The sequence below is a fragment of the Loxodonta africana genome, chromosome 2 (assembly GCF_030014295.1).
Source record: "Loxodonta africana isolate mLoxAfr1 chromosome 2, mLoxAfr1.hap2, whole genome shotgun sequence".
Classification (NCBI taxonomy): domain Eukaryota; kingdom Metazoa; phylum Chordata; class Mammalia; order Proboscidea; family Elephantidae; genus Loxodonta; species Loxodonta africana.
Genome location: NC_087343.1, coordinates 100286796 through 100309107, shown reverse-complemented (window position 1 = coordinate 100309107; position 22312 = coordinate 100286796). Strand labels below are relative to the sequence as shown.

Below are 22312 nucleotides of genomic sequence, written 5' to 3'. Positions count from 1 at the left end.
GAAATATAGCAGTGCAGAAAGTTGTTTAACTCAGCTTTTCCCAGATTTTATTTGATTACCATCCCTACCCACTTTTTGCCAAGACACCTGTTAAGTCGCTAGTGTTCCATAGAACACAGTGAACAAAATTTAGAAAATGCTGCCTAGGTGATGATGATACATATCGTTAAACTAAATTGTAGCTATATCTGGGCCTATATAGTCATATCACATGTTAAAGAAAAGATAGTTGAGAGTAGAAAAATAGTTCGCTGGTATTAGACTCCATTTAAACCAAATTAGTAATTTGGGGGTACAAGTTTTAAGAGTAACTTTCTCTCTTCAAAAAAAAAAAAAAAAAAAAGTGTTTCAGAGTGTTATAAAACCAAATCTCATAAGGCTGGACAAAAAACAAACTCTTGCAAAATAAACTTTTGATGAGCAAAGTGTAAATGAATCAGAAACACAGGAAATAAATTGCATTTGAAATATTCCTGTGTATAAAATTTGAGAAATGACTTAAGAATTTTGGTCAAGCGAGTTTTGGGTTTTGCTAAATTCAAACATTAAAAGTTTAGTATATGCGTGATCTTCACGAAGAGGTTATCCATTCCTAACTTAAAATTCCAGAAAAGAGTTAGAAAATGAACATTTGTGTTTAGAAAGTACTTAACAGGTCTTGAAATGCTGCAAAGCAAGTTCTGAAGTTTACCCATAGCCCTTCCTGATAGCCTAGAGCTCTCTACTGAAACTCCAAGTTGCAACAATAATATCGCAGAAATACAGACATGGTATTTATTCTTTTATTTCTTTTTGGTGATGAAAAGAAGTAAGGCCAAGGGCCTTATAAAGTTATTGCTTTCACTAGGTACCTCCCACCTCAATTATCTGATATTTGGTCTTAGTACACAGCTCTAATAGGTATTTCCTTGTTTATGCAAAACGATAATCAGCGATATCAGCAGGCCTCTGAAAATAGAATTTCTTATCTTGTGTTTACTCTGCTAGATTCCAAGCAGTAGAGCAGAAAACACTGTAATTCTGTAAAACAGTTGCTCTAGCCTTTTATAAAGTAGTAAGGTTTACCATAGAATTTTTAAAATAAAGTGGTAAGAGTTGTAATAAGCTATTGTTTATTGGTTTCTATAACGATGGCACTGGGTTCTGGGTTTGTATAATCATAGTGCCTTGCTCTTGTCTCTAAAGTATTCAAAGGTGAATAAGTATTAACTTTAGTAAACACTTTAGAATATGAACATTAGGAAAATATAAGCAATGGATGAATTGGTATAAAATGCAGGTTCAAAACAAGTTTTTCTAATGCCTTTTTGGAGTAAAGAAAGGGTAAATTAAGATGATCTGTGTTGTAGCTATATCTAGGCCTTTCTGATTATAAGAAGTATAAGTTGAGAGAAAAATAATATTCTGGCAAGTATAGACTCTACTCAAATCTAATGAGAGATTTTGGGATGGTCTGCTTTATGATGCCTTTAAGAAAAGGATGCTGTAATCTAGCATATAACCCACTGTTTTCAAGAAGTCCTGGATAAATTTTACCATTGGTTATAAAATGCCTTGTTTACATATTTATAGCTTCAGAAGGCACTAATTCCAGCACTGAGTCCTAGTTTTTTAGTGTGTACAATTGTTCCCTCAGACATTTTGTGTATACTTTTTAAAAATCCTAAATTTTATACTCTTTTCTGAGGCAGCAGTACAAAAGTCTTTATAAAATTATTAGTTATGTATGTAAGAGTCCTAAACTTTCTACTTGATAGAAATGTTTGATTCTTACCTGCCTTCCTTCCTGTTTTTTTCATTAAATCCAGAATTTTACCGGTTGCTGTCAAGTTGATTCCTATTCGTGGTGACTCCTTGTGTGTTAGTGTTGAACTATACTCCACAGGTTTTAAATGGCAAGCCAGCCATTTGTACCCCTCGGGGACATGCAAATACTGTACTTAAGCTATGAGGTTGTTACAAAGACTTGGGTTTTGCACATTATTTTTCATACCATCTCTATCAGTCTTTTTCAGTCACAGTCCAGTCACTGTTGAGGTTAGATGATGAGAAAAGTCCATAGACCAGCCATTGTGTTTGTGTGACTGAAGATACTGCATTTAATGCCAGAGTTTTGCGTATCCTAAAGATTATAAATTGTCTCCCTCAATTTTTTTTCACAATTTCAAAACAATTTTAATCTCTCTTCTCAGGTGATTTAGGACCCCATGAACAAAAAGGTAAGCAGCCTTACTGCATTTATTAATGGGCTAAAATGGGATAATATTATTTTTGAAATTTTAACAAAATCTGTGCTATAATCAGGAGCTAGGAAATTTTTTATATAGTGGGCCAGGTAGTAAATATTTTAGGTTTTATGGACCATATGATCTCTGGTAAGAGTCCCTGGATGATGCAGATGGTGAAGCGCTTGACTGCTAGCCCGATGGTTGGAGGTTTGAGCCCTCTGGAAGGTAGGTCTGCTGATCTGCTTATGAAAGGTCACAGCCTTGAAAATCTGCACGTGGGCATTGACTCGATGGCAACTAAAAATAACAACAACAACATGGTCTTTGTTGCAACTACTCACCTCTGTCATTGTAGTGCAAAAGTAGTCATAGACAATACATAAATGAATATACACGGCTGTGTTCCAGTAAAATTTTATGTACAAAAACAGGCCGTGGGCAGATTTGGCTTGCAGCCCATAGTTCGCTAACTCATGTTATAGAGAATCTTGCAAAAAAAAAAATTATAGCTATCATTTGTTGATTACCTACAGTATATTGGGCAATGTAATAGGCACATTGATTGCATTGTTAAATTAATTTATCCTTACAGCAGCAAGGAAGCCGAGGCTCGAGGGATTTTAAATTCTTACTCCAAGGTCACACAGAAAGTTGCAGAGCCTTTACTGGAACCCAGATTTATCTCCATAGGTGACAATATACTTACTCTTATTCTGAAGGAAAATGTTCTGTAAATTTAGGAACTTTGCTTTCTATACTCTAAAAGAAATAGTTTGTAAAATGTAAAGTTGAACTATAGTGATTTTACTAGAAATAATTTCATATGTTATGGTTCAAATAGTGTTCAAATAAAACTGACAATTTAAATAAGGATAACCAACTAGTCAAGGGCACCAGAGTTTTCCTTAGCTATCCCTAGTTCTAGGATTACAGACAGTCCTGAAACTTGCCATGGTACATCAGTTTCTTTAAAGATCTCTTTTCTTTGACTTTGCTGAGAGACTAAGTTAGCTGCTCTTGGTAAGGGCTTGGGGAAAAAAAAAAAAAAAAACAACAACTTAGCAGCATTTTAAGCTTCTCTTCCCCAAATTCAGAACAGGTCATAAATACCTCAGCCCTTTGGAGGTGATAGTGGACAGAGATGAGGATCTTTGGACCCCAGAAAGTTGAAGAAGAAGTTGTTCAGTTCAGCTGTCGTTCTGCCTTCATCACCTTAGTTCTCTGGGCCTGGAAACACACTTGATTTATATAGAGATCACATTCAACTCTGTTTTAATCAACAAGTCTTTGAAAAAAGTATATTTTCTCTTTCCCCATGTAATTTCTGGTAGCCTGTTCAAAAGAGGGTGTTGAAGTTAGGAGAAAAGCACCACTGATAGGACATGTCAGTGGTGTGTATGTGTGTGTGAGTATGCGGGGATGAGAAAAGCACCACAACCGAAATCATTCTCCTCGTAGTTTCTTTTGGATTACATTTCTATTTCTGATTCTGAAGACTGATCTGATTATTTATTTATTTATACTAAATAGGTATTCATTGAGCATCTACTGTGTGCCAGCCATGATTCTTGAGGATATAATAATGAGTCAGACACCCTGTCCTCAATGAGATTACTAATGGGGGATATATATATATATATATATATATATGTATATATATATGTATATATATACACACACACATAGTTTTAGTACTGTGTATTAAAATGTTAGAACAGGAATGAAATACTAAGGGAGCACATAGGAAAAACATTAATCCTACCTTGAGATTCAGAGAAGGCTCCCTGGAGGAGATACAGTCTAAGCTAAGTTATGAAGAAGAGGAGTTAAACTGACAAAAAAGCCAGGAAAGCCTGTCCTAGGCAGATGTTAAGAGGTGAGGATGGAAGGTAGGCAGTCTAGCTCATCTGACTTTTCTGCAGCCCATCTACATGACTCAGCTGAATTAAGGAGGCATTTAAAAAGAAAAGAGCCTTCTTTATTGGGTGCCATGAAGTGAAAGGAAGAAGTAGATGTGGCACAGATCACGCATTCCATGTCTAATCAGAAAAGTGAGATTCGCTTACAGCCTGGGCATGATCCTCATCAGAATAGATGTGGCTGGCATTGAACAAAATAATAATAGGCCTTCTTGGCTATGTTGAGTCCTTTTTTGGTTACTATTTATTACAAAAAATGTCACTGAGATCAGCTGGGCTCAAATCTTCATACGAATGAGCCAGGGAGACCCTATGGCAACCCCACTGAGGCCCAGCCCTTAGAGTGCTCCTTCCAGGCCAGCCCACCCAACTCTGTTCTTTGCTCCAAAGCCTTTTGTGTTTTCTCCTTTCCTTTTTTCCCCCCTAGGTGAGATAATTAAAAGAATTTCAAGAAACATCCTTTGTAAGTCCTGACTTTGAAATATTTTGTAATCCTAAGAAGTTTGGACTTCATCCCGAGGGCAAAGAAATGACATAATCAGCTGCAATGAGAAGAATGGCATGAAGTTGGGCAACACTGGAGCCAGTGACACAAATTAGGTAAGTAGGTGAGAGAGAATAATGACCTAAACTAAAGGCAGTGGGAATGGAAAGAAGTAGATGATTTGAGAGAAATTTGGAGTAAAATAAATAGAACTCAGTGATTGCCTAGATATGGGGGACTGGTGAATGAATGGCAGTAGTCAAGGTTGATAGGTTTCTGATTTGGGCAATAGAATAGATAGTGGTGCTTATACAAAGATTGAGAATGTAAAAGGGAGAGCAAGTGTCAAAAAGTTCCCAAGCAGCAGTCAGCTTGTATGTCAGTTCTTGATACTTCCGTAGATTCAGCCGATAAGGAAACAATGAGCCCAGATGGATTTAAGTAGTTTGTAACTCACGACAAAGTACACAGCACGATCTTCATGTTTGTATCAGATCCTTGTGTCCCATGGAAGTGATGCAGAGTGAGGCCCAGGTAGATGCTGTGGATACAGTGAATTGGTGTCCTCCCAGTCTTATAAAGGAAACCCTGGTGGCATAGTGGTTAAGTGCTACAGCTGCTAACCAAAGGGTCGGCATTTTTAATCTGCCAGGTGCTCCTTGGAAACTCTATGGGGTAGTTCTTCTCTGTCCTGTAGGGTTGCTATGAGTCGGAATCGACTTGACAGCAATGGGTTAGTCTTATAAAGAGCTATTAGCAAACCTGCCCAACCTTTGCCCTTGAAGACACATTTATCTTTATTATCCTAGTAAGGAAACAAATGTGCCATCTAACACTGACAGATGCACTGTCTCTAGCTTCCAAGATTGTTTGCTAAGCAAACGTTCTTGAAAAGATAGTTATAGACACATAGAAGCACCACGGAGAATTGCCTCCCAACAGCAAAGTCATGATTTTTTAAAAAAAAATTTTTATTGTGCTTTAAGTGAAAGTTTACAAATCAAGTCAGTCTCTCACACAAAAACTTACATACACCTTGCTACATACTCCCAATTACTCTCCCCTTAATGATACAGCCTGCTCCCTCCCTCCACTCTCTCTTTTTGTATCCATTTTACCAGCTTCTAACCCCTCTACCCTCTCATCTCCCTTCCAGGGAGGAGATGCCAACATAGTCTCAAGTGTCCACCTGATCCAAGAAGCTCACTCTTCACCAGCATCCCTCTCTAACCCATTGTCCAGTCCAGTCCCTGGAAGAGTTGGCTTTGGGAATGGTTCCTGTCCTGGCCATCAGAATGTCTGGGGGCCATGACCATCGGGGTCCTTCTAGTCTCAGTCAGACCATTAAGTCTGGTCTTTTTATGAGAATCTGGGGTCTGCATCCCACTGGCCTCCTACTCCCTCAGGGGTTTTCTGTTGTGTTCACTGTTAGGGCAGTCATCGGTTGTAGCTGGGTACCATCTAGTTCTTCTGGTCTCAGGCTGATGTAGTCTATGGTTCATGTGGCCCTTTGTGTCTCTTGGGCACATAATTACCTTGTGTCCTTGGTGTTCTTCATTCTCCTTTGATCCAGGTGGGTTGAGACCAATTGATGCATCTTAGATGGCTGCTTGCTAGCATTTAAGACCCCGGACACCACTCTTGAAAGTGGGATGCAGAATGTTTTCTTACTAAATTTTATTATGCCAATTGACTTAGATGTCCCCTAAAACCATGGTCCCCAAACTTCTGCCCCTGCTACGCTGGCCTTCGATGCATTCAGTTTATTCAGGAAACTTCTTTGCTTTTGGTTTAGTCCAGTTGTGCTGACTTCCCCTGTATTGTGTGCTGTCTTTCCCTTCACCTAAAGTAGTTCTTATCTACTATCTAATTAATGAATGTCCTTCTCCAATCCTCCCTCCCTCCCCTCTCTCGTAACCATCAAAGAATATTTTCTTCTCTGTTCAAACTATTTCTCGAGTTCTTGTAATAGTGGTCTTATACAATATTTGTCCTTTTGCAGCTGACTAATTTCATTCAGCATAATGTCTTCCAGATTCCTCCATGTTATGAAATGTTTCACCGATTCCTCACTGTTCTTTATTGACACGTAATATTCCATTGTGTGAATATACCATACTTTATTTATCCATTCATCCATTAGTGGGCATCTTGGTTGCTTCCATCTTTTTGCTATTGTAAATAGTGCTGCAGTGAACATGGGTGTGCATATACCTGTTCGTATAAAGGCCCTTATTTCTCTAGGATATAGTCCAAGGAGTGGGATTGCTGGATCGTATGGTAGTTCTATTTCTAGCTTTTTAAGGAAGTGCCAAATTGATTTCCAAAGTGGCTGTACAGTTTTACACTCCTACCAGCAGTAAGGTCATGATTTTAATTTTGGACGTGTTACATTTGAAATGCCTATGACATCTAAACATAGATGTTGAGTAGATAGTATACAGTTTATAGGAATGTTCAGTATAGAGTTTATAGAATGAGACAAAAATTTATGTAAAATTTGGCTATGTCAAAATATTAGTATTGACAGTCATTCATAAGACATTTATAGCACGTGGTTACCATGTTGCCTAATTAACCACAATGATATTAAATGTGTATATGGTTTATTATTTTATTCATTACAAATTGAATTCTCCTAGGCCTAGTCTTCTGTTGCTCATGAGGTTTGATGATCTCCTATTGTTATTAAAAAAAAAAAATTTTTTTTTTTTTTTTTTTTAATAATTGTTGTTATTAGGTTCTGTCAATTCGCTTCTGACTCGTAGCAACGCTGTATACAACAGAATGAAACACTGCCAGGTCCTTCGCCATCCTCACAGTCATTGCTCTGTTTGAGCCCATTGTTGCAGCCACTGTGTCAGTCCATCTTGTTGAGGATCTTTCTCCTTTTCACTTTACCAAGCATGACGTCCTTCACCAGGGACTGGTCCCTCCTTATAACATGTCCAAAGTACGTGAGACAAAGTTCCACCATTTTCGCTACTAAGAAGCATTTCTGGCTGTACTTCTTCCAAGACAGATTTCTTTTTTCTTCTGGCACTCCATGGTATATTCAGTTTTCTTCGCCAACACCATAATACAGATGCATCAATTCTTCGCTCTTCCTTATTCATTATTCAGGTATCACATATATATGAGGTGATTGAAAATATCATGGCTTGGGTCAGGTGCACCTTAGTCCTCAAAGTGACATTTTTGCAGCACATTTGCCTAATGCAATACATTGTTTGATTTCTTGGCTGCTGCTTCCCTGGCCATTGATTGTGGATCCAAGTAAAATGAAATCCTTGACAACTTCAATCTTTTCTCCTTTTATCATGATGTTGCTTATTGGTCTAGTTGTGAGGATTTTTGTTTTCTTTATGTTGAGGTGTAACCTACACTGAAGGCTCTAGTCTTTGATCTTCACCAGAAAGGGCTTCAAGTTCTCTTTGCTTTCAGCAAGCAAGGTTGTGTCGTCTGCATATTGCAGGTTGTTAATGAGTCTTCCTCCAATCCTGATCCTACGTTCTTCATATAGTCCAACTTTTCAGATTATTTGCTCACCGTCTAGATTGAATAAGTATGGTGAAAGGAAAGAAACCTGATTCACATCTTTCCTGATTTTAAACTATGCGGTATCCCCTTCTTTTGTTGGAATGACTCCCGCTTGGTCTATGTACAAGTTCCACATGAGTACAATTAAGTGTTCTGGAATTCCCACTCTTTGCAGTGTTGTCCAGAATTTGTTTGATCCACACAGTTAAATGCCTTTGCATAGTCAATAAAACACAGGTAAACATTTTTCTGGTATTCTCTGCTTTCAGCCAAGATCCATCAGACATCAGCAATGATATCCCTTGGTCCATGTCTTATTGTGAGTCCAGCTTGAGTTTCTGGCAGTTCCTTATCTGTGTACTGATGCAACTGTTTTGGAATTATTGTCAGCAAAATTTTACTTGGGTATAATATTAATTATATTGTTCGATAATTTCCACATTCTATTGGATCACCTTTCTTTGAAATGGGCACAAATATGGATCTCTTCCAGTTGGTTGGCCAGGTAGCTGTCTTCTTGGCTTCCAGCATTCCATCCTTTTGTTGAAACATCTCAATTGGTGTTCCACCAATTCCTGGGGGCCTTGGTTTTTGCTAATGCCTTGAGTGCAGCTTGCACTTCTTCCTTCGCTACCAAGGGGTTTTGAGTATATGCCACATCCTGAAATGGTTGAACATTGACCAATTCTTTTTGAAATAGTAACCCTATGTGTTCCTTCTTTTGATGCTTCCTGTATTGTTCAGTTTTTTGCCCGTAGAGTCCTTCAGTATTGCAACTCAGGCTTGAATTTTTTCTTCAGTTCATTCAGCTTGAGAAATGCTGAGCATGTTCTTCCCTTTTGGTTTTCTAACTCCAGGTCTTTGCACGTTTCATTATAATGCTTTGTCTTCTGTAGTGGCCCTTTGAAATCTTCTATTCAGCTCTTTTTCTTCATTTCTTCTTTTGCTTTAGCTACTCTGTGTTCAAGAGCAATTTCAGAGTCTCTTCTGGTGCCCATTTTGGTCTTTGCTTTCTTTCCAGTCTTTTAAAATGATAACATGCTTTTTTCATGTATAATGTCCTTGATGTCATCCCACAATGCATCTGGTCTTTGGTCATTAGTGTTCGATGTGTCAGATCTATTCTTGAGATGATCTCTAAATTCAGGTGGAGTATACTCAAGGTTGTGTTTTGGCTCCTGTGGACTTGTTTTCATTTATTCAACTTGAACTTGAATTGATGCTCTGTTCTGCAGTCAGCCCCTGGCCTTGTTATAACTGATGGTATAGAGCTTCTCCATCATCTGTTTCCACAAATGTAGTTGATTTGATTCCTGTGTATTCCACCCGTGGAGGTCCATGTATGTAGTTGCCATCTATATTGTTGAGAGAAGGTATTTGCAATGAATAAGTTGTTGGTCTTGCAAAATTCTGTCATGAGGTCTCCGGTGTCATTTCTCTCACCAAGGTCATATTTTCCAACTGCCGATCCTTTTTCTTTTTTTCCAACTTTCACATTCCAATCACCAGTAATTATCAATGCATCTTGATCAATTTCAGATTAGAGAAGTTGGTAAAAATCTTCATTTTCTTCATCTTTGGCTGTAGTGGTTGATGCATAAATTTGAACAATAGTTGTATTACTGTCTTTCTTATAGGTGTATGGATATTATCCTATTACTGACAGCATTGCACTTCAGGATAGATCTTGAGATGTTCTGTTTGATGATGGATGTGATGCCAGTCCTCTTTAATTTGTCATTCCTGGAATAGTAGACCATATGACTGTCTGATTCAAAATGGCCAATACCAGTTCACTTCAGCTCACTAATGCCTAGGATATTGATCTTTTTGTGTTCCATTTCATTTTTGATTACTTCCAATTTTCCTAGATTCATACTTCAGACATTATTCCACATTCCGATTATTAATGAATATTTGCAGTTGTTTCTTCTCATTTTGAGTCTTGCCACATCTGCAAATGAAGTTCCTGGAAGCTTGACTCCATCCATGTCATTAAGGTGGACTCTGAGGATGCAGCTCTTACCCAGTTGCATCCTGAGTGCCTTCCAAGCTGCAGGGGTCATCTAGCACTACATCAGACAGTGTCCAGCTGCTATTTGTAAGGTTTTCACTGGTCAGTTTTTTTAGAAGTAGATTTCCAGGTCCTTTTTCCTAGTGTGTCTTAGTTTGGAATCTCCACAGACTCTGCTGGTATTTGAAATACCAGTGGCATAGCTTCCAGCATAACAGCAACACACAAACCACCACAGTATGACAAACTGACAGATGAGTGGTGATCTGCTAACAACCTCAAAAAATTAAATAGTAGTGTCTTGATATTTATGACACATCACAGAACTGGCCTCATAACTGCAACTTATTTTGCCTACATTTGTCTAGACCATGAACACTAGAGTCCCGGTGTTTATGCACTTCACTGCTAACCAAGGGGCTTGTGGTTTTAACCCACCAGCCATTCCGTGAGAGGAAGATGTGCCCTATGGGGAAGTTCTACTCTGTCCTATAGGGTCACTATGACTTGGAATTGACTCCACTGCAATGAGTTTGGGTGTTTTTTTGAGACTAAACCAGCCTTTCTGATAGAGATAAAATGCAAGCCACAAATGTATGCCACATGTGTAGTTAAAACTTTTCTAGTAGCCATGTTGAAAAAAACAGGTAAAATTAATTTTAATAACATCTTTTATTTAACTCAATATATCTAACATATTATTCCAACATATAGTCAATATAAAAATATTAGTGAGATGTTTAAAATTTTTCCATACTGAATCTTTGAAGAGTATCCCACACTCATGTCACATTTCAGTTTATACTAAACACATTATAAGTACTCAATAGCCACACGTATGGCTGCTGGCTACAGTATTGGACAGCACAGATCTAGTCCCTAAGACCAGGAAGTTAGATTTCATCATGTATGATAATTTGTAAGTATAATTCTTCTTTTTATCTTAGAAGAATAAATACTGTGGTATACTTTTCATCTTAGACGATTCAACACTGTAGGATAACTAACATCATAATGAACAAAAAAATGACCATTGAATTTACATGTTATTTTTTAATAATATTTTGTGTTTTTGGTGGAAGTCTGCACAGCAGATGAGTTTCTCATTTAACAATTTTTATATGTTTTGTTCAGTGACATTGGTTACATTTTTCACAATGTCTCAATATTCTCATTATTTCCATTCTGCTTATTCCTTTTCCATATATCTAGTTTCCCTGCCTCCCCTTACCTTCTCATCTTTGCTTTAGGGTAACTGTTGACCAGTCTCATATAGATGATTTTTTTTCAGTGGAACGCAGTACTCACTGGTGATATTGTTTATTTTATGAGCTAATTTATTATTCAGGTGAACGTTAACCTCCAGGAGTAGTTTCAGTTCAAAATTTAAAGGGTATCTCAGGGCAATAGTCTCGGTGGTTTCTCTAGCCTCAGCTAGTCTAGCAAGTCTATCCTTTTTTTAAGAATTTGAGTTTTTTCTACAATTTCTTCCCATTCTGTCTAGGACCATCTATTGTATCCCTGGTCACAATGGGCGGTAGTGGTAGCCAGGCACCATCTAGTGCTTCTGGTGTCTGGGTAGATGAGGTCATGGTTCATGTAGACTCAGTTGCATAGACTGGTTTCTTCTTTGAGTCTTTTGCTTCCTTCTTCTCTTTTGCTCTGTACAAGTTGAGACCAATAGTTGTATCTTAGATGGCCACTTGCAAGCTTTTAAGACACCAGATACTACTCACCAAACCTGGATGTAGAACAAAAACTTTATGAGCTATGTTATGCAGATTGACTGGGTTGTACCATGAGACTATGATCCTAAGCCTTAAAACCCAGTAAACCAATCCTGTGAGGTGTTTGGTTATATCTGGGAAGTATTCATGACTGTGCCCCCTATGTGCTTTCTTATATATATGAATATATATACAGCACACACAAACATGTACATACATATGCCTACAAATATACCAGTGTTGTGAAGGATTTCATTTTACTTGGGTCCACAATCAACACCCATGGAAGCAGCAGTCAAGAAATCAAAAGGTGCATTGCATTGGGCAGATCTGCTTCAAAACACCTCTTGAAAGTGTTGTAAAGCAAAGATGTCACCTTGAGGACTAAGGTGCGCCTGACCCAAATCATGGTGTTTTCAGTAGCATCATAAAATATATGCGAAAATTGGACAGTGAATAAGGAAGATGGAAGAATTGATGCCTTTGAATTGTGGTGTTGGCTAAGAATTTTGAACATACCATGAATTGCCAAAAGAATGAACAAATCTGTCTTGGAGGAAGTACAACCAGAATGCTTCTTAGAAACAGGGATGGCAAAACTACGTCTTACATACTTTGGACGTGTTGTCAGGAGAGATCAGTCCTTGGGGAAAGACATGCTTGGTAAAGTACAGGGTCAATCAAAAAGAGGAAGATCCTCAATGAGATGATTTGACACAATGGCTGCAACAGTGGGCTCAAGCATAAAAATGATTGTGGGCATGGTGCAGGACTGGGCAGTATTTTGTTCTGTTGTACAAGGGGCCGCTATGAGTCAGAATCGACTTGATGGCACCTAACAACACACATACACCTATACATAATGCATATATACACACATATACCTTCCTGTACACATATATGCATACATATTTACCTACGTAACCCCAAACACATTTTTGGTTGTTATTGCTGTTGTTGCAAAATTGTATATGTTATAGCATTTGCCGGAAAGTCCCTTGTTCTTGTGCACTTCTTAACGTAATCATTGGCCTTGATCAAGTTGTGCACACTTCACCCACCTTTGGTATTGGCTTTTCCATCACCAAAAATAACAAGTGTCTACTAGAGTGATTGCCCCTCCCTCCCCGTCCCATCCCTGTTAACCACTGATAAATGTGGATTTCCGTATGTGTATCTGTTCTTGTCTTTTTAAAAAATGGTATCATATAACATTTGTCCTTTTTTTTTTTTTATAACTTTTATTAAGCTTCAAGTGAACGTTTACAAATCCAATCAGTCTGTCACATGTTAGTTTACATACATCTCACTCCCTACTCCCACTTGCTCTCCCCCTCTTGAGTCAGCCCTTTCAGTCTCTCCTTTCTTGACAATTTTGCTGCCTTCCCTCTCTCTCTATCCTCCCATCCCCCCTCCAGACAAGAGTTGCCAACACAATCTCAAGTGTCCACCTGATATAATTAGCTCACTCTTCATCAGCGTCTCTCTCCCACCCGCTGACCAGTCCCTTTCATGTCTGATGAGTTGTCTTCGGGGATGGTTCCTGTCCTGTGCCAACAGAAGGTCTGGGGAGCATGGCCGCCGTGATTCCTCTAGTCTCAGTCAGACCATTAAGTTTGGTCTTTTTATGAGAATTTGGGGTCTGCATCCCACTGATCTCCTGCTCCCTCAGGGGTCCTCTGCTGTGCTCCCTGTCAGGGCAGTCATCGATTGTGGCCGGGCACCAACTAGTTCTTCTGGTCTCAGGATGATGTAGGTCTCTGGTTCATGTGGCCCTTTCTGTCTCTTGGGCTCTTAGTTGTCGTGTGGCCTTGGTGTTCTTCATTTTCCTTTGCTCCAGGTGGGTTGAGACCAATTGCTGCATCTTAGATGGCCGCTTGTTAGCATTTAAGACCCCAGACGCCACATTTCAAAGTGGGATGCAGAATGATTTCATAATAGAATTATTTTGCCAATTGACTTAGAAGTCCCCACAAACCATGTTCCCCACCCCCGCACTTGCTCCGCTGACCTTTGAAGCATTCATTTTATCCCGGAAACTTCTTTGCTTTTGGTCCAGTCCAATTGAGCTGACCTTCCATGTATTGAGTGTTGTCTTTTCCTTTACCTAAAGCAGTTCTTATCTACTGATTAATCAATAAAAAACCCTCTCCCACCCTCCCTCCCTCCCCTCCTCGTAACCACACAAGTATGTGTTCTTCTCAGGTTTATTATTTCTCAAGATTTTATAATAGTGGTCTTATACAATATTTGTCCTTTTGCCTCTGACTAATTTCGCTCAGCATAATGCCTTCCAGGTTCCTCCATGTTACGAAATGTTTCAGAGATTCGTCACTGTTCTTTATCGATGCGTAGTATTCCATTGTGTGAATATACTCAATTTATTTACCCATTCATCCGTTGATGGACACCTTGGTTGCTTCCAACTTTTTGCTATTGTAAACAGAGCTGCAATAAACATGGGTGTGCATATATCTGTTTGTATGAAGGCTCTTGTATCTCTAGGGTATATTCCCAGGAGTGGGATTTCTGGGTTGTATGGTAGTTCTATTTCTAACTGTTTAAGATAACGCCAGATAGATTTCCAAAGTGGTTGTACCATTTTACGTTCCCACCAGCAGTGTATAAGAGTTCCAATCTCTCCGCAGCCTCTCCAACATTTATTATTTTGTGTTTTTTGGATTAATGCCAGCCTTGCTGGTGTGAGATGAAATCTCATCGTAGTTTTAATTTGCATTTCTCTAATGGCTAATGATCGAGGGCATTTTCTCATGTATCTGTTGGCTGCCTGAATATCTTCTTTAGTGAAATGTGTGTTCATATCCTTTGCCCACTTCTTGATTGGGTTGTTTGTCTTTTTGTGGTTGAGTTTTGACAGAATCATGTAGATTTTAGAGATCAGGCGCTGGTCGGAGATGTCATAGCTGAAAATTCTTTCCCAATCTGTAGGTGGTCTTTTTACACTTTTGGAGAAGTCTTTAGATGAGCATAGGTGTTTGATTTTTAGGAGCTCCCAGTTATCGGGTTTCTCTTCATCATTTTTGGTAATGTTTTGTATTCTGTTTATACCTTGTATTAGGGCTCCTAGGGTTGTCCCAATTTTTTCTTCCATGATCTTTATCGTTTTAGTCTTTATGTTTAGGTCTTTGATCCACTTGGAGTTAGTTTTTGTGCATGGTGTGAGGTATGGGTCCTGTTTCATTTCATTTGTCCTTTTTTGATTGACTTATTTCACTCATCATAATGTCCTCCAGATTTATCCATGTTATAAGATGTTTGGAAAACTCATTATTCTTTATAGCTGCATAGTATTTCATTGTATGTATATACCCGTTAAAAAAACCCATTGCCATCGAGCGGATTCCGACTCATAGCGACCCTATAGGACAGTGTAGAACTGCCCAGTAGAGTTTCCAAGGAACGCCTGGTGGACTAGAACTGTAGACCTTTTGGTTTGGAGCTGTAGCACTTAACCACTTCGTCACCAGGGTTTCCTTGTACATATATACCACATTTTATTTATCCATTCTTCAATTGATGGACACTTAGGTTGTTTCCATCTTTTTGTTATTGTGAATAGTACTGTAATGAACTAGCTATGCGTATGGTGTCTTTTCATGTCACATCTGTTAGGTTTCTTGGTTACATGTAATCTTTTTTAAGGAGATAATGGATTTCTCTTAAAATCAGCGATATCTTGCAGTACCTAGAGCAGGTACCTTGGAAGGTGAGTTAAGCCCTTAGGGTGTGTCTAGAGAATCAAAACCAGTAAAGCATGTAAATGAATGAATGAATGTACGTGTGTGTGTGTGTGTATATATATGTACACATATATACGTATATACATACACATATATATATGTATCAAGGAATGGCTCATGCAGTTGTAGAGGCTGGAATGCCTCAAGTCTTTGGATCAGGATATAGGCTTCTCCTGATTCATGTAGCTGCAGGGGCTGGTGAACCCAATATTGGTGGATCAGAGAGCAGGGCTCTTGCTTACAGGCTATGAAGATTGATGAATCCCAAGACCAGCAGGTAAGCTGCTAGCTCAAGTCCCAAGAACCAGAGATCAGATGAACAAGAACCAGCTGCAAGATTCCTAGCCAGCCAAAGTCAGAATGTCTTTATATTTGGATGCAGGCGACATGCCCAAGGAAAATTCATTTCAACTGGTTGGGAATTCACAGCAGATCCCAAGATCCCATCTTGGAGGTGATGACACGTAAACACTGAGAACTGTGGCCCAGCCAAGTTGTCACACAGTCTTAACCATCACAGGGTGTATCATTGGTCATCCACTCAAGGATTTCACTGATCGGCAAGTTGTTAGCTGCCATCAGGTTAGCCCCTGGATCATGCTGACCACATGCACGATGGGATGAGACTGTTGTGATCCGTAGGGTTTTCTTTGGTTGATTTTTGGAAGAGATCACTAGGCCTTTCTTCCTACTTCATCTTAGTCTGGAAGCCTTGCTAAAACCTGTTCAGCATCATAGCAACGTACAAGCCTCCATTGGTGGATGATGGTGGTTGAACATGAAGAGCCAGGAGGTTTAAAGTAGAGGGCAGAATACATCACTTACCCTTGGGGAATAAGCTCTGTATTTGTAGAGTTTGTTCAATTATATCATGAAAAAAACTCCAAAAACAATCCAATATTGTTGCCTTTGAGTTGGTTCCAACTCATGAGGTGCCTCATCATTTTGTGTCTTGTAAGCATTTACCTATTTACCATGTTGACAAATGTATTGACTCTGCAGTGCAGAAGCATCTCTGGAACACAATATCAAAAACCTAAAATATTTTTCTTAAGCCATTTTAGTAAAAGCAGACATTCAGGGGAACAGTCAGTCACCCTATGTGTCTTCAGTACAATGGTTGGAAATAATATACATTTGAAGGTTTGAAACATGTTGGTGGTTTCAGAAAAAGACTAGTTAAGTAGTTTGGGAAACTTAAGAGCTCCTCAGAAAGTGATGATACATGGTAGTGACTTACTCAGTTTGCCTTGGGCAAGCCCAATAAGTCATGGACCTTGCTATGTTTTTTAGTGAAAGCACCTTTAACTCTAATCAATGAAATGCAGTCACATTGAATTGTATACTGAGAGAATATGCTCAAGGAAAAGTAAGGCTCTCTTCTGAATGTCTGAGTGAAAGCACTTGATTACTTATAAAGCCTGTGAGTATCTCTTTGCAGTTACTATCTGAGATTTTCTTGTGAGGGATTTTTGTTTGTTTTTAAAAGACTGCTACTTGTGAAAAGAAAATGGTGAGTGTTAACATAGTAAGATTTTTTAAAAAAGTGATCCACAGGAAGAGAAGAATAATTCTGTTTTCCTTGTTTGTTGATGCATTTGTTTAAGAGCAAACAGTTAAAAAAAATATATATATAGAAGTGAAAGTACTGTGGGTAATAGAATAGAATAAAGAAATCAGAAGCAGCAGGGTGGGGGAACATCTATTTTGTATCCATGTTCCAGAAGGACTATGTGTGTATCAGCAAACACTTTAGAAAGTTTGTCGGTCCACTATGTTACAATACATCAGTAGGGGTTAATCTCATGTTTCTGACTTAACCATTCATGGGGCTAAAACCATTGCCATTTTCTATCTTGCTTTGAAATGAAGATTTGGGGATGAAGGGGTTACCATCATAAGGGTTTTTAAGCAATACTTTAAAATGTTTGAAACTTGGCAGGGCCAAGATGGCATAGTAGTAGACGCTTCCTGTAGTCCGTATTACAACAAAGAGCCAAAAAAAAAACAAGTGGATTGATTGTATATGACAGTCTTGGAGCCCTGGACATCAAAGGCAAAGTTGAGGAATCAAAATGAGTGGCAGGGGGAGGGACAGTTCAGAAGCAGCGAGGAGTTGCCAGACCTGACCCAGCAGGAAATGGCACCCTACAAGCTGGGATCAGCTGGCATCATTGGTGAGGCAGGTGGTGGTGTTCGGGATGCCTTTTCCATATCAGGAGAGACCAAGCAGTGGAGAGTCTGCTTATGCCTCCAGAATCAGGGAATAGCAGTGCTCAGTCGGCAAAAGATAAGTACCTGCATCTAACCAACCATGTGGATCAAAAAACACCCCTTTGGGAAAATCCTCTCTTCCACTTACCTGCCCCCTTCCTGCTCTGCACTAGGTTAAGCCGGCTTCAGAGAAGTGCTGCACTCCCCCACCCCCAGGCCAGAAGTAGGAAACATCAGGTGCTCTGAGCCATTCTCCTGGCCTTGGAGAGGGAACAAATTAACAAACAGGGAAAAATTAGTCTACCAGCTCCCCTTAGCTGGGAACTCAGGGCAGAAATAGCTCCTTTGCCTAGGCACAGGCATGAGGGATCCATAGACTTTGAATGCCATTCACCCCTGTGCATAGACCTGTGTGGCCCCATTTCAACAGTGTACACCCTCATAGCACAGTACAACAGGGTATATACCTGAAGTCTAACTTCAACTGTTTCAGTTATATGGTGGAGAGGTAGGTTCATGAGATTTGACACTGTTCTGCGTATTAAGCAGGGTCCACACCTACCCACATCAGGGACCTGATGACTGGTGGCTCCACAGATGCCACTTAGGCACTTGCGACAGGGGTCCAAGAATAAGTGGTGCCTCCCAGTCCTTAGAGTCAACAGCCCTGGGTGCCCATAGTCTGGCTGCAAAACCTACCCACCTATGCACTCTAGGGAACAGGGACACACTTTCCTGAACAGACACTCAGGGGTGATTGTCAGCCCCTTGCCTTGCTCAGCGTGTGACCCTCTACTGCAGCCAGGTACCTGTGCCTACACAAATCGCCCCTTCTCATCTAGAACTGTAGGTGAGAGTCTGCATCACACTCCAGGTGACTGACTACCTGGACACCTGAGCTGAATCCCTATAAGAAAAATGAACAGTCTCTTGGGCTCACATACCTAGAAACAGCTCTAACCACTTGGGGACAGGACGTTAGAGCTTCAAAGGCACCAATAATCAAACTAGCTCACTTGAGCAACCTATTTGGGGATATCAAAACAAAACAAAACAAGAAGCTAGGACACAGTAAGCAAACATAAATAAATACAATAACTTATTGAAGGCTCGGAGACAATAGTTGATATCAAATCACATAAAGAGACAGACCATGATGGCTTCAGCAAACTCCCAAAACAAAGAATCAAGAAATCTTCTGGGTGAAGAGAACTTTCTGGAGTTACTGGAGGTAGAAGACCAAAAAAAAAAAAAAAAAAACCAATCCCAGTGCTGTCGAGTCGATTCCAACTCATAGCGACCCTATAGGACAGAGTAGAACTGCCCCATAGAGTTTCCAAGGAGCACCTGGTGGATTCGAACTGCCGACCCTTTGGTTTGCAGCTGTAGCACTTAACCACTACGCCACCAAGGTTTCCGAGGTAGAATAGAAAAGGTTAATATACAGAACTCTTCAAGAGATCAGGAAGGAGATCAAGCAAAATATAGAACAAGCCGAATAGCAACAGACTAAGCAGTAGAGAAACTTAAGAAGATTAGAAAACAACATAATGAAAAATTTAATAGGCTGCAAAAATCCATAGAGAGACAGCAAACAGAAATCTAGAAGATTAACAATAATATTTCAGAATTAGACAATTCAATAGAAAGTCATAGCAGAATTGAGGCAATGGAAGTCAGAATTAGTGAGATTGAAGTTAAGGCACTTGACACCAACATATTTGAGGAAAAACCAGATAAAAGAATTAAAAAAAATGAAGAAACCCTAAGAATTATGTGGGACTCTATCAAGAGGAATAATATACAAGTGATTGGAGTACCAGAATGGGGGTGATAATAAAAAATACAGAATTTTTGAAGATGTGTTGGCAGAAAACTTCCCTGGTATTGTGAAAGATCAGAAGATATCTATTCAAGATGCTCATCAAACCCCATAAAAGGTAGATTGCAAAAGAAAGTCACCAAGACATTATAATCAAACTTGCTAAAATCAAAGATTTTTAAGAGCGGCTAGGGATAAACAAAAAGTCATCTGCAAAGGAGATTCAATAAGACTAAGTTTGGACTACTCAGCAGAAACCATGCAGGCAAGAAGTCAATGGGATCACATATATAAAACCTTGAAGGAAAAAAGCTGCCAGCCAAGAATCATATATCCAGCAAAACTCTCTCAAATATGATGGTGAAATTAGGACATTTCCAGATAAATAGAAGTTTAGGGAATTTGCAAAAACGAACCAAAATTACAAGAAATACTAAAGGGACTTTTCTGATTAGAAAATCAATAACATCAGATAACAACCCAAGACTAGAACACAGGACAGAGCAAGCAGATATCAACACATAGGTAAATCACGAAAATAAATCAAAGCTAAAATGCTCAAAACAGGGAAACAGACATCAATATGTAAAAGATGACAATGTTAACACAAAAAAGAGGGACTAAAAAATGTAGTCATAGATCTTTCTTATGGAGAGTAAGTCAAGGCGATATAAAGAAATAAAAGATTGATTTAAACTCAGAAAAATAGGGATAAATATTAAGGTAACCACAAAGGAAACTAACAATCCTGCATATCAAAATAAAAAACAAGAAAAACATAAAGACTCAGCAAATACAAAATCAACAACAATGAAAAAGAGGAAAAGAAAATATGTAAAGAAAAGCAACAGCACAAAATTAAGTGGAACAAAAAAACTGTCAATAATACAAAAAAAGACATCAAAATGGTAGCACTAAACTCATACCTATCAATAATGATACTGAATGTAAATGGACTAAATGCACCAATAAAGAGAGAGTGGCAGAATGGATTAAAAAAACAAACAGAACAACAAACACGATTCATCTCTGTGCTGCTTACAAGGGAGACACCTTAGACTTAAAAACACAAAGAAACTAAAAGTCAAAGGATGGAATAAAATATATCAAGCAAACAATCAAAGAGTAGGAGTGGTAATATTAATCTCTAACAAAATAGATTGTAAAGTAAAATCCACCACAAAGGATAAGGAAGGACACTACATAATGATTAAAAGGTTGATACACTAGGAGGATATAACCATAATAAATATTTATGCACCCAACAACTCAGCTCCAAGATACATAAAAAAAAAAAAAAAAACTCTTAACAGCATTGAAAACAGAGATAGACAACTCCACAATAATAGTAGGAGACTTCAACACAGCACTTGCGGTGAAGGACAGAACATCCAGAAAGAAGCTCAATAAAGACAGGAAAGATCTGAATGCCACAGTCAACCAACTTGACCTCATAGACATATACAGAACACTCAACCCAACAGCGGCAAAATATACTTTCTTTTCTGGTGCACATGGAACATTCTCTAGAATAGACCACACGTTAGGTCATAAAGCAAGCCTTAGCAGAGTCCAAAACATTGGAATATTATAAAGCATCTTCTCTGACCGTAAAGCCATAAAAGTAGAAATCAATAACAGAAAATCCAGGGAAAAGAAATCAAATACTTGGAAACTGAACAATACCCTGCTCAAAAAAGACTGGATTATAGAAGGCATTAAGGATGGAATAAAGAAATTCATAGAATCCAATGAGAATAAAACACTTCCTATCAGAACCTGGGGACACAGCGAAAGCAGCGCTCAGAGGTCAACTTATATCAATAAACGCACACATACAAAAAGAAGGGCAAAATCAAAGAATTATCCCTACAACTTGAATAAATAGGAGAGCAAAAAAAGAAACCCGCAGGCATCGGAAGAAAAATAATACAAATTAGAGCAGAATTAAATGAAATAGAAAACAGGAAAACAATCGAAAGAACTAACAAGACCAAAAGGTGGTTCTTTGAAAAAATCAACAAAATTGATAAACAATTGGCCAAACTGACAAAAGAAAAACAGGAGAGGAAGCAAATAACCTGAATAAGAAATGAGATGGGCCATATTACAACAGACCCAACCGAAATTCAAAGAATCATATCAGATTACTATGAGAAATGGTACTCTAACAAATTTGAAAACCTAGAAGAAATGGATGAATTCCTAGAAACACACTACCTACCTAAACTAACAGGAACAGAAGTAGAACAACTAAATAGACCAATAACAAAAGAAGAGATTGAAAAAGTAAAAAAAAAAAAAAAAAACTCCCAACAACAACAAAAAAGCCCTGGCCAGGATGTCTTCACTGCAGAGTTCTACCAAACTTTCAGAGAAGAGTTAACACCACTACTGCTGAAGGTATTTCAGAGCATAAAAAAGGATGGAATACTCCCAAACTCAGTGTATGAAGCCAGCATATGCCTGATACCAAAACCAGGTAAAGACACCACAGACGTATCCCTCTTGAACTTAGATGCAAAAATCCTCAAGAAAATTCTAGCCAATAGAATTCAACAACACATCAAAAAAATAATTCACCATGACCAAGAGTGATTCAT

The 22312-nt window shown here is 38.7% G+C and overlaps 1 long non-coding RNA gene across 1 annotated transcript in view; it reads left to right on the top strand.

Moving 5' to 3' along the window:
- Window positions 1-5376, top strand: part of LOC135230451 (uncharacterized) — a 75244-nt gene extending 69868 nt beyond the window's left edge. Inside the window, exons 2-3 of the long non-coding RNA XR_010321113.1 lie at window positions 2193-2219; window positions 4575-5376. This is a non-coding gene — a long non-coding RNA (uncharacterized LOC135230451). The remainder of the gene's footprint in view (window positions 1-2192; window positions 2220-4574) is intronic.
- Window positions 5377-22312: the final 16936 nt, after the last annotated feature.